At 33.8% G+C, this 14,379-nt stretch overlaps 1 pseudogene across 1 annotated transcript; it reads right to left on the reverse strand.

Moving 5' to 3' along the window:
• Positions 1-11,348: 11,348 nt before the first annotated feature.
• LOC114162372 (large ribosomal subunit protein uL15x pseudogene) lies at positions 11,349-12,094 on the reverse strand (annotated as a pseudogene). Its single transcript, XR_014984466.1, has one exon. The product of XR_014984466.1 is annotated as a large ribosomal subunit protein uL15x pseudogene (transcript).
• Positions 12,095-14,379: the final 2,285 nt, after the last annotated feature.

Genomic DNA, 14,379 nt, shown 5'->3' on the forward strand with positions numbered 1-14,379 from the left:
TATTATTATTTTTTATTTTATTTTATTATTTATTATTATTACTATTTTATTATTATTGGCTTACCTTATTTTATTATTACTATTATTATTTCATTACTATTGTTTTATTTTATTTTATTATTATTTTATTTTTATTGTTATTTTTTATTTATTTTATTATTATTTTATTTATTTATTATTTTTATTTTTATTATTGTTATTATTATTATTATGAATATTATTATTATTATTATTTTATTATTATTACTATCATTATTATTATTGCCCATGCGACATTTTGGGCAATGGTTGTGAGTTTTTCTTGATTTGTATATTGTTTTGTTGTACAGGATTGTGTGTTGGGTATAACAGTTTTTGTTGATGATTTTATCTGAATTTATTATGATTCTTCGGGATGTATAAAGGTAAGGGTATGATGTTCATATGTTGACATACATGTAACGATGAGGCATTGATGTGCCTTGTGGTTATTGATCATGAATGAGAATATTCATGTGTTTGTGTTTATATGTATGAGCACAAGGAGGTGGGTCATATGTGGTTATGAAGGTTACACAATGTAACTCTACACAATTGTTTGGATGTGGACTTCTACGGGGCTCTCAATAAAGAATAATGGAAAGGTACACTTGGCTGGTGCTCACGAGATGAATAATGGGAAATGGTACACTTCACCGAGGATCTTGATATAAGTAATGGGAAGGTACACTTGGTCGGGGTTCACGTGATGAGTAATTGAAAGTGGTATGCTTCGTCAGGGCTCTTGATATGAGTAATGGGAAGGTACACTTGGTCGGGGCTCACGTGATGAGTAATGGGAAGTGGTACGCTTCGTCGGGGTTCATGACATGAGTAATGGGAAGTTGCATACATTGTCGGGGCTCGGTACGAGAGTAATAGAAAATGGCATCATGAGTAGTCTCATGTGCGAGAGTTATTATTCATCTTCTATTGATGTTGATTTGCATACTCTATAATTGGCTTGGCATATTCATGATGGTGTATGCATGCACATGTTCAAGTTCATGATTGAATTGATATCCTTATTGGTTTAAGGATTTGTTATGGATTGATGTGTTATGCAATGTGATGTTCATTATGTGAGATGATGTGAATTAATCGTGATTAATTGTGTGATGTTGGTTCACCCTTTCTTTTGTTTGTATTTGTGTGATGAACGTATAACTTGTGTTATGCGAGAGTAGAGGATGATACAAGTGCTATTGGCGAGGAGTAGAGACATGTGGGAAAAGCTTTGGGATTTTTCTTTTGACACGATTTACAAAAGATTTTGAGATGTTTTTGTTGCTTTGGTTTTCCATGAATAATTTTTAGGTTTACATTTAAAATATTAACCATGGAGGTTAATTATTAATTATTTATGCATGGATTTTATTTGTATGAAATTGGTAGGTACTGTGTTATAAAGTTTTGAATGTTCCTAGTTTAATAGGATGGTATCAAAAAATCTTATTGGATGTTTTATTTGAAAATAATTGTTACTAGTGGCATCTTAGACGAGATGTTACAATCTGCGCCTAGAAAAACTTTGTGCAAGGGCTTTGGGACTATTCTAAAGAACTTGAATTCTCCTAAACATATTGTCTACACTTTCTCCATCCTTCATGGTGAAGGATTTATATTGGCATGTGAGAGTCACAATCTTCCTTAGTTGAGCATATTTGTTTCCCTCATAGTTTACTATTAAAGAATCTCATATTTCCCTCATAGGATGTCAAAGTGAGTCAACCCGACTCGACCCACCACGAGTTAATGGGTTGTCTCACTTCAAGATGTTTTATTCTTTCAACTTATTTTATATATTTGTTATAATACATTAAAGTGGATTAAATCGAATCATTTTTTTTATAATAGTACAATCAACCTGTTATTTCACCAAATATTATTATAATGATAGTAGTTGAAAATTAAAGTGTCAACCTACATAACTTAGCAAACAAATAGTTAAACATCCAAATTGTTCAAATATTATTGAACAATATTCTAGTGTTTAAAAAAATCAAATTGTCAATCTACATAATTAGAAGTAATAAATAACTATAATAAAAATTTTATGAAAAAATTGTAAGAAAACTAATAACGGATTGTTGGTGGGAGGTTATGGGTCGGGGCAACCCACCTTCAACCCAACTTGAATGTGTTTAACTCATAGGTTAAATAAGTTTGGTTCAATTTGACACATTTAAAATAACTAAATGCTTTCTAACCCAACTTGACTCCAACATGTGGTGAGTCGGGTTGGCTCACGAGTTGAAACTAATTTTGACATCTGTACACAATACTACGTCTAGTTCTTGACCAACCATTGAAGTTTCACTAGGAAAACTCACATTGTAAAGTACACATAAGTATTATTTCTCAAGTCACTTCTAACTCAAATAAGTATTATTTTTCAAGCTACTCTTGGATCAACGCGAGTATTCTTTCAGCATCCAACCTCTCTTGGTTAACTTCGTTCAAGTATTCTTTTGCAAAGTCACCTATGGTTTAACTAAGTATTCTTTTGACAAATAACTCCTAGCTTATATAGACACAAGGTTTTAGTGATCAATAAATCACAATTTCAACTCACTAAAGAGGGTAGTGCCTTTTGACGTATATAATGATTAAGCTTTCTCAACTTGATAGAGGACAATTCTAAGATTCCATACAAGAAGAACTTGAAGATGAATCTTTACAATTTAAAGGACCTATAACAAGGGCAAGGAGCAAGAGATTGGAAGATTAAATCTATTCAAGGCTCATGATGCTACAAGCAATAAGAAATTCAAAGGACATGAAGATCATGACTTGGAGCACATTTGAAGGATAATTTTTAGGAAAATTAGTTTATGTTTTTAGACTTTGTGTTTTCTTTTAGAAATTAGTTATGTTCTATGTTTTCGGGCTTTGGGCTTTCTTTTATAAGTTAGCTTATGTTTTTATGTTTTCGGGCTTGGGCCTTCTCGTAGAGTTCTCATGTTTTCTTAAACTTATGTGCCTATATGTAGAGGTACCAAAAACTAATGTAGACACTTTTAGTTATATATTGAATTGATTTCATTAAAGAGAGGATTCTCTTTGTTCTTGGCTTAGACCTCTGGTTCTTATCAAAGATTACATCTTTGTGGCGAATCTTCACTTGACTTATCAATCTGCTATATTGTGGCATCCTCCATCTTTGTCTTATCATGCGTTCTTCTCTTATTTATTCTCATTGTGTTTTCTTGGAAGATTCAAATTTAAAAAGGATCATACTCTTTCCTGGATAGGATCGTATCACAACTACTTTTCCAATACGAACACAAATATTGTTCTTACAAAGCTTTAGGACATAAATTTTTTTAGCACATTGTTTTTCACTAGTAAAATTATCACTCTTGTTCTTTTTTTTTTCATCTTCTAAAAGAGTCTTTGCATAAGCTTAAGAAGGTATGACTATATTAAATCCTTTTTTGCCCATTGAGTAGATTTTAACTCACTTTAATGTCTTTTTTTTTCTTGTTATCATCTGTCAAACTTTGACGTAGAGAAGAGTTGAATGCATTGCATACAACATTAAATTCTATTCTCCTTTTTATAAAACTTCTCTAATAGCTAGAAATACTTATCTTCCTAGATTGCAAAGTTTTTTACTTCTTTAAGTGATAAAAGGACACACTGTACTAGAAGATAAATAGGCTAGAGTTGACTTTATGTGTCAGATAAAGTTGGAAAAAGATTCAACTTTAGCTCAAATCATAAGATATATTTGCATAATGCTTTGAACTTGGGTGTGAATCTCTTGATGACAAAAGATGAAGACATTATCTTAATATTTAGACTTAAGCTTTAGAATATTCTTCATGTGTGTTAGATTGAAGTCTTGGTTTGTACTTATCGTTTGATTAATATTCAATTACTTATTAGACGAAGTAGAACATGACATAGTACTTTATCATTTATCAGAAGATGCAATGCACTCACTGTCTAATTCAACATCTGCCAAAAGTAGTTGCTTCATGTTGTTCAAGCTTTAAACTTGTTGTGTATAAACATTAATCAAAACATTGAAGGTGTTATATGTTTGCTCTAACAATGAGCATTAAAAGCCCTTATATATCGAATGTGAATTGTACTTATGTTTAAACAAATTTCAATATTCAATTCCCTTGTATTTGATACTTCTTTGATTGTTTATTGGACTAATATGATAAATGAATTCAATTTTTTCTTCTCAATCATTTATAGGAGTTTGGGATTTTTTACAACATGATACAAACTTATATTTTAGTTTACAATTATTTAGACATCATTGCAAGGAAGTTAAAGTTTGCAATGCACTTTCATTAGATGAGGTGGAAACATGTATAGTCGGTAACTTATGTAACATGGATGTAAGTAGGAATATCATCATAAAAAAAAACTTTTATGGTGAATTCACAAGGCTCTATAAAACACATATTGTCTTTATTAAGTTGTCATAGTCATTGATTTTTCCAATTTCAAAGGATGATTCTAAGAAAAGACTTCCACAATGTTCTAGTCTATGTAAAATATTTCATATTTCTTTCGGCTTATTTATTACATTTAGAATTCAACAACATGATATTGAGCTCGGTAACATAATCGATGCATGAAGGCTATTTCAACATTTTTTTTTTAATCTAAGTCGAGATACATCTTTGTCAATTTAATGAAGATTAAGAGATTCAATGTGAATGTTTATGTTATTTAAAAAAAAATATTAAATGTTTAGATTTTACTGGATATTAACTTAATTTAAAATTAGTTGTAATTTCCTTTCATTTCAAAGATCTTTTCTTCGCTATTAATGTCATGTAATAATGTACCTACCTGATGTGATCCCAACAAGGCTTATAGCTTATCTGACCCAATAGATGATATGATCCAATAAAGCCCAATTAGTCTCATCTCCAAAGAGGTTATAAGATATTCTAAAATACATTTATTAGGGGAGATATTAACATACTAGCAAATCTCGCCAGTAATCGATTGCGTCTTGATACTGGAATATCTACAGGATATTTGGTATATATGGTAAGGTGTCACTTTATGATCATTGTTATTATTTATTTAAGATAAGTTGTTATTTCACTAATATTGATGAATATCACATTATCTGTTTTATCACACGGGTCCAAGGCAAAAAAGGTACTATAAATAAACCTGGTATCCCCCAAGGAATACTCGCTCTAATTCATACTGTCACATACTCATACTCTCTCTTATACAAGATCCTAATTCTCTTACTGACTTAAGCGTCAGAGATTCTTTTGCAAGTGGATCTTCCCCTGCGTCTCAACCTTTAGAAGCATCTCATCAAGGTTTTTTGAAGCCATTCAGATATTGTCACATATCCGAAGGACCACCTCAAGATCCCAGTAAGAACATTTGGTATTATGGGGCCTAGTAAAATTTTGCCCCGACCTCACACTTCTACGGTCACTACTAGGATCTAAGCTCAACTCTCGCACGAGATGGAATCAAAACCAGTGACAACTTTACAAGGTAAGATCCAAAATTAGATCTAGAAGAATGAACGACAACACAGACGTCATGACAACAAAATCACCACCTTGTGAGCACAACAATAGGTTGACCTTCAAGTGCTGAACCAAAAGTTAGTCACCTTAGAGGAGGCAAAATCTCCCCCACCTCCTCGGAGGGAACTTTCACTCATTGTGTGCAATTGGCACTCCTCTACCAACGATGAGTCTCCTCCATGCAGGTAGCCTAGGAGGGTCGATTCATTCACGTCTATAAGCCAACGACCATCTCCGTTACTAGGCAAACTAGAGCCCAGAACACAAAAACAAGTCCCCTAGGAACTGCAACCGGTCTTCCCAACACCGACCTTGGAGGGAGCATAGTAGGTTGGCCTAGTGCAAAAAGGGACAAAGTCAAGTCCTCGCAGCCCCCACAAAGTCGGAGTGTCTTCGGAGTCCCAAAACACTACTGAACATCACCATTAGAGGATGAGTTGTGGAGCACGCTAAGTTGACAGGTCACCCCAATTGCATTCTACTTACATGGACAAGGCCGACCTCTCATACGCCGTCGAACGTGGAAAATTTCCACCCCTTCACGAAGGCAGTGGTGCGAGCTAGCATCCCGATAGGGATAACCATCAACATCTAGAAGTGCAACAGAACCATCGACCTAGCCATACATATGAAAGCTTATTTGATCCAGGTCAGCATACACACTCAAGGTAAAAGGGCTTTTTACAGGTTGTTTCCTACCACCTTGGATGGACAAGCTCTGGACTGGTATTACACGCTACCCCATACTCAGTAGACTTTTTCGAAGCCTTGAGCTACATGTTCCGAGCATAGTTTACGGATCAAAAGATGGTGCCAACAACTTCGATTGCCCTAAAGTACATAGAGTAGGGAGAAAATGAAATGCTTGAGCACTCCATGGAAAATTTCACCAGCGTGACCGCCACCACCCTAGACACTACCCCATCTATGGTCATACACTTCCTGATATATGGTCCCCAAACCCTTGCCCCTACAGTAAACTAGGTACAATAGCCTACTCTACAACCTCAACCATAATTATTTATTCGTATCCAAGTCATCCAGCCCCAAGCCAACCTGACTCAGGCAAGAGGAAGTGTTCACACCATCGTAGTAGGCTTCGCCAGTAAAGGAAGCTCACGATCCACTTAGAAGCGATACTTGAAGAGCATCAACTAAGTAAGTCAGTTCCCGCAATGCCTACCCTCCATCACATTCTTTGACGAGGATTTCTTCGTGGATGACCCGGACCAAAATAACACAGTGGTTGTCACAACCATCGCCAATTGGAGAGTCCACAAGATCCTTATTAACCAGGGAAGCTCAACGGACATCGTATTCTGGCATGCTTTCTAAGAAGTTGGAAGTCCCAACCAACCTCATCCAGTCATACCCGGGACCACTACTCGGCTTCACAAGAGAAAGGATTCATACCAAAGGTTATATTGATTTGTTGATGACCTTTGGCACACCAAAATGATTGCGTCAGTATGATTGCGTCTTGATACTAAAATATCTACAAGATATTTGGTATATCTGGTAAGGTGTCACATTATGATTATTGTTATTATTAATTTAAGGTAATTTGTTATTTCACTGATATTAGTTAATATCACATTACATGTTTTATCACACGGGTCCAAGGCCCAAAAGGTACTATAAATACACCTAGTATCCTCCAAGGAATACTTACTCTATTTCATACTCTCTCTTATACAATATCTTAATTCTCTCATTGACTTAAACGTCGAAGAGTCTTTTGTAGTGGATCTTCCCCTGTATCTCAATCCCTGAAAGCATCTCATCAAGGTCTATATAAACTATTCAGATCTTGCCACCTATCCATAGCATCGCCTCAAGATCCTGGCAAGAACAAATAACAATAAATAAAAGTTACAAATAATTACTTTTTAAAGCTAGACGTTATCTTCCACATCTAAAATTTACTCATAGTATATATAACAACTTGAATACAAAATAGAAATGTGAACCACACATCGGAAACAACAAACAAAACATAATACAAACCCAATATTACAGTATTGCAAATACCTTAAAATGACACAAAGAACATGGTGTAGAACCTCAAAAACCGCTTTAAAGCAGAAAATAAAATTGTGATTAGGTGAAACCTCAAAAATTGCGAAAGAGGCTTAAAGCTTATGGCTTAGGGCTTGGGGTTTAGGGGCCTGACCCATCGAGCTGACCCGTAGACCCGTAAAAGTACGAATATAAATATGATTGTAATGTTGAATTATTAATTTATTATCCAACTCTCCAAAGTCTTTGTTTAATTTTGTAAACTTCTTAAAAAATTTCAATTTTTTGAACATTGAATATGAATCATAATTTTTTTTTAAAAAAATAGGCTGGCAAGCGACCCGCACTTATGCGGTGCTGGCCAAACTTTTCAGCCCGCAATGAAAATGCGTGACAGGGCGGGCTAGCCCGCATTGTGCGGGCCAAGTGCGGGCTAACCCTGCCCGTATTGCCACCCCTAAGAAAAAGGAACTTACAGCAAGAATTTGGGATGACAAATAAACTCGCTCTCGTGGATATTATCTAAACTTGTCCCCATTTTGACAGGAAATTCCCGCATTGATTGGGTATGGGGAATTCCCGACTTTTTCAACTAGGGATGAGGATGGGTATGAGGATGTATATACTTGTCACGTCCCTGTCCCTATTTAAATTATTAAAATATTCATAGTCAATTAAGTAACCTTTTATATATATATATATATATATATATATATATATATATATATATATATATATATATATATATATATATTACACACTTTATATTTTTATTTTTTCTAATTCTTTAGTTTTTTCATTAAATTCATTCGCATCTCCAATATATTTTTCATCTTATCACAACCTTTATACAGTTATGTTCAATTGATGTATGCCAATTAAATATTTTGTATGTCTCACATTTGAATATTTCTATTCCTTTTAAATATTTTTCTTTATTATATATTTTCCTTTCACATAAAAATGTTTAACACTCTAAATTTAAGTGTTCAATAACATAAACCTTTCATTTGTTAGATAATATAAAAAAAATTATCTTCCTTACTCTATTATTATAAATTTTTGTTTCATTTTAAGAACTCTTTTGTTTCGCTAAAATAATTTTCGTTATTTTTCAACAATTGACTATGTTGATGTTTGAAAAGTTTTATTAGATCCTTAAGGTATTTTTCATTTTATCATACCTTTAATTATATTTTTTTTTCTTTGTGCGATTTCATTAAATAGTCTCTCAATTTGTTTGAAAAGTTTTAATTAAATATTTTTATTTGTTGTTTATTTTTTTCATGTAGAATAGTATTTTGATATATTTTAAATAATTATTTTTTATTTTATAGCTCATTACCATACTATAATTTTGTCACTATAATTGTATAAATAAATTTTATTTACTGTAATATAAAACTTAAATGTAATTGTGATGAATTTTTTTATTACCATTCAACATGTATTGAAGTTCAAAAGATACAAGATCTATGTTAAAATTTTATTATTATTACAATTTTTAATAGTGTATAAAAAAGAGATTCATTAGATGGATTTTTTTTTTTTGTGGAAGATGGGACAAAAGTTTGACACCTGTTGGGTTTGGGTATGGGGATGAGATGAATTTTTTTTTGTGTGGAAATAGGTATGGGATAGCGAAACTCATCCTCGCTCTGTTGTCATCCCTAGCAAGAATCCATTCTCAATCATAAAATTTGCGAAAGAGGCTTAGAGCTTAAGGCTTAGGGTTTAGGAAAGAGAAACTTTTGCAATAATCCTTATCCTTCAGAGCTCTTGATACCATTTAGAAATAACGAAATATACGAAGAAGATGATTGTGCAATATTGATTGTGTATAAAATGTTACAAGAGGTGTGTTATATATACACACAAAGCTAACCCTAGAAGCCACACGTAAATAGGCCTAAAACATGAGCTTATGCTAACCATAGGGATATAAGAGAATTTTGTTATTTCAAAATTGAAAATTAAGATATATATTTGAAAAATACATTAAGATATCAAAAATATTTTTGGTTAAAAACACTTATTTACTTTTAATATCATTAGTAGGGATGTCAACGTGGCAGGTAGGGTACGAGTAGTAGTTCCCCCGTACCCTACTCGCTGGATAAATATATGCCCCATACTCGTATTTATATTCGTGCATATATCCGTTATATAGGTACCCGCATATTTTTTTAATATCCACGGATATGCACGGGTACCCACGGATATTTGCAGAAAGAAAATTTTAATATTTAACAACAAATTTTAATTATAAATTCAAATAAAAATATAATGCATAACATTTATAAATTTCAAACAAAGTGCAAATAACTCATTTAAATAGTATTAAATGATAGTTTACAAATAAATGGAGATTTTTTAAAACCAATTGATAAAAGAATAACTCTTTCAAAATCAATGTGTTAATATTTTAATCATTTTTAAAATTTTTCTTTTGAATTTAAATTTGAGTATAGCGAGTACGAGTATCCACCGGTACAGATACTATAATACCCGTATCCGCCCTATTAACATACAAGTATAAAAAAATTACCCGTATCCATTATCCGCGGATATCCATTTTCAATATCCCTAATCATTAGTTGAATTTGTTTATACTATTTTTTTAAAGTAACATCATATCTTTTTTTAATAATAAGACTATGAACAGGTTAGCTAATTCATGTTAACTTTGGTGTCAGTAAAGGAACAAGAGTACTTAAGTTCATATACACATTTGCCAATTTGATGAAAATCACGAGATTCAAAGTAAGCTTTTATGTTATAGTTAGTAAAAGAAAAATATAAAGTGTTCAGATATTACAAGCTTTTGCCAATTTAATGAAAATCACGAGATTCAATGTAAAATCTTATTACAGTTTTAAAAAAATAAGTATTAGGTATTACAAGTTCAACTTGAAGGTGTAAATTTGCTTAAAGACATTTCCTTTAGCCTGGCAATTAGGGAGACATTGTCTTACACATCTAGAATTTACATCCCCAATTTTATGCACTAAAAACTTTGAATGAAAATATATCCATTTTAAACAAATCTGGTCTACAAATAATTTTTTAAAACCTTCAAAGAAAATCGATGTCTTAGAATTGGACATGTTTAGCGATTTTCGAAAATCTGTTATGACAGCGCCATAGTGAAAATTGGTGACGGTTTAATTGTTTGCCCTCATTTCGGCATCCTGCCATTGCAAGTCTTTTTCTTTCTCTCAAATTATTTTTGCTAAGTGCTAGTTGCATTCTTAATCTTATTCTTCTTTTCCAATTTCATTATAATAATTTTTAAAAAAATATAACTCTTTTCATCAACAATAATGCAAATTCTTGACCCCAATGCTTCAGCCATAACCATTTATGATTTTCGTTAGAATTTTGGAGTCCCCTTTCTCCGTAATAACAAGCAAGACTACTCACAATTTTTATGTTTACATCATTCCTATCCCACCATAAGACCACATCTTTTATATAAGATGGTTGTATGTCTTCAATCATCCCCAGAATTTAAAGAATCTTTTGTCTAAAAAATTTTATTTTGCTCCAAATAGTCCATGAAAAGAAAATTTTACGTTTATATATATATGTATATATATGAAGTAGAGAGATGCAAGTTTGAATGGATTATTCCTTATATTGAATTTCATTTCTCCCTTTCAGACTTCTTAAATTTCAAGAACACTCTTTAAGCGGTGTCACATGTATTCCTCCCAAATCCTATTTTTCGAAACAAATATTTGAGTAGATACTATCAGGAAAACATATTATTCTCGGGACAAATCAGGAAAACAGATAGTTCTTTTATCAGAAGTAAAAGAGGAAAACATTTTTATCACAAGAAAAAGAGAATCCAATCCAACTGAGAAGGCATTCGAAAAATTCCAAAATTCAATTCAATCCTTCACACTAGACTAAACCAAAGAAGAGCACAGTAGATTAAATCCTAAGGCCAATCCATCAAAAACGGATGTAATCGAAAAAAAAAAAACTAAAACCAACCGGTACGGTTAAAATCAAGCTGTGAGAACAACCGCGCCTCCAGCCTCCTTGATTTTCTTCTCGGCAATCTTGGAGACAAGCTTGGCCTTGACGACAAGGGGTTGGTTCTCCGGCAGAACGCCCTTTCCCAAAAGCTTGAAGTAGCCGAACTGCGTGACGTCAATGAGAGGCGCTTTGTTGTCCTTGGAAGCCTGGTCCTTGACTTGCTGAGGGACGAGGGACCAGAGCTTGTCGATGTTAAGAATGGGGCAATGGAACTTGTTGCGGAGCTTGTGGAAGTACCGCATTCCGACCTTCCCGAAGTAACCTGGATGGTACTTGTCGAAGAGGATCCGGTGGTGGTGCATGCCACCGGCGTTACCTCGCCCTCCGGGATGCTTCCGGTGCTTCCCTATGCGTCCGTGGCCGGCGCTCACGTGACCCCTCTTCTTCCTGTTTTTCTTGAACCGCGTCGTCATCTTCTCTCTTCTTCTCACACACAACCACTCACCTCCTGCGTTGAGCCCTTGCAGCACCGGAAAAACTAAATTAGGGTTTTCCAATTTATATCTCAAGCTTCTTCTGCTTCGGTTATGTTTTCACCCTCACAGCCCAGGCCCAATAGAAAAAACGCCTTTTTTTTTGTTGCTAAACAAGCTTGGAGTTTCAGTTTCCATATCCTTCTGCTATTTACACCGTCGCATTATTTTTTATATTCTCATCCCAATTTGTTCCTACTATAAATATAAAATAATAAAATATTAAATATCGGTGATAATTTTTTCGACGTATACAATTTCTTTTCAATCTTATATTTTAGTATCTACATCTTTTTATTTAAATAATTATTCAAAATAAAAAATATACATTTCTCACTTTTACCTTTTAGTAATTATTTTTTCATTCAAATAATTATTCATAATAAACACGATAAAAAAATTACTTATAATTAAATCATAAAAATTAAATATTTTTATGAATATATTTTTATAAGAAGTATTTTATAGTTTATATATTTTTTATTTTAATAATTAAAAATCATTTTATAGTTTAATAAAACTTTTGTTACAACAAAAGAAAAAATAGACACATGCGCGTAACGCATATACTTCTATTAGTAAATAAGAAAAAAAATATATAATACAAATATTTTCTTTTAGGTTTTGTGCTTGTGAAATCCTATTTTATTTTATAAGTTAGGCCAAACCAAGTGGTAAGGTCCAAATCATCCCATTAGCTTTTCCCAATTTCAAAAAACTTTTAAGTATTCTTTCCATTTCTTTTTGCTTTCCCTTCACGTTTCTGTCTCTTCAACTCATAACAGCCACTGACTTTTCTTTCCCACCTGTAACAGAGAGTTGTGCTAGGGTTTCAGTAAGCTCCTCCTTTCCTCCAAGCTTGTAGTGCGTTCTCCCTCCGCATAAGTAGAGTTCTAAATCCCTAAGACTAATTTTTTGTTCCATTCGAAATCTTTGGTTCCACTTTAATCTCTGTCAGGGTCTCAATTTCGTTTTTCTTATTCCTCCGTGCCAGCTTCGTAAGCTGTAGTGGAAATGTGGTGTTCTCCCTTGTGTGTTGTCGTTGGTTTTCCAACTATTCAGGTAAATGAAGCTAGGGTTCTATGTTTTTAAGTTATTTTGCTTGTTTCTGGTCTGTTTTATGTTTTTGCTGCTTGATACATGTTGTTGATCGTGTGATAATACATTGCTTGTGTTGCTGATATGGTTTGAATTTGGTTTTGCATGCGTGAGAGCAAGTGGGTTTTGTTGAACTCGCCCAGGCGAGCTGGGTGGTCGCTCAAACGAAAAGCTCTCGCTTAAGCGAGGAGCTCTCGCTTGAGCGAGAATAACAGCAACTCACCCCTCTCTATTTCGAGGGCTCGCCTAAGCGAAGGCCTCTCGTCTTAGCGAGAGTAATCTCGCCTGAGTGAGATGAGCTAGCTTGAGCGAGACCTCAATGTGCTCTCTGTTTGCAATCTCGCCCAGGCGAAAGTCGGTAGCTTGAGCGAGGGGTCCCTCTCGTTTGAGTGAGAGCTCCTTAGCCTGAGCGAGATTGACAAAGTTGGTTGAACACTTATATGTTTCTAATAATTGGTTGGTTTATTTCTTTAAAAAGTTTAAGTATGATACCTTGTATGTTCTACCTGATATGATGGGACTGGAATTGATAAGCTTGGTATAAATAAAGTCATGAATCATGATTGATTGGTTGGTTGGATATTGGCATGAGATTGTTATCCTTGATAAATTTGTGGTTGGTTGGAGAGACATGGTTGTGGTATGAGATAGACGTAATTCCATGAATCTCTTGGTGAGATTTCATGGTGGTGTTGTAGTATATATAATTAGGTAAGGATTCAAGTAAGGATTGCATCCTGAAACTCTAAAGAGCTAGTTAGTCTCACGTAGAGCGGACTGACTCAAGTGGTGAGAGTAGCAGGAGACCCTAGTCTTTGGCAGGATAATGGTTTAAAGGCTAACCTTTTGCATGGTAGGGTGAAACCCATTGGCAATGGCTCGATAGAGTAGTAGAGGTCACCACAAGTGCAGACATCCGGTGAATCCAATCGATTATATGTATTCGGATAAATTAAGTTTTAGAGTCTTGTTGTTTGCTATAACATGCTTGGATGATTGTTGTGTTCTTGATTTTAAATTGCATGCTTAATTGTATGATAAAAATCTTTTTACTCTAGCTTACCCTCTTTACTTGTGTTTGTCTTCTTGTGTGGCTTTCCTTTTTGCAATGATCACCAATTCCTTGGTATGAGCAGATATGGGAGCCCCTGGTGATCGTAGTGACGATGGGAACATTGCAGCTTAATTGGTCATGA

The sequence above is a fragment of the Vigna unguiculata genome, chromosome 9 (assembly GCF_037176805.1).
Source record: "Vigna unguiculata cultivar grain cowpea cultivar isolate G323 ecotype 2 chromosome 9, ASM3717680v1, whole genome shotgun sequence".
In the NCBI taxonomy this organism is placed as follows: domain Eukaryota; kingdom Viridiplantae; phylum Streptophyta; class Magnoliopsida; order Fabales; family Fabaceae; genus Vigna; species Vigna unguiculata.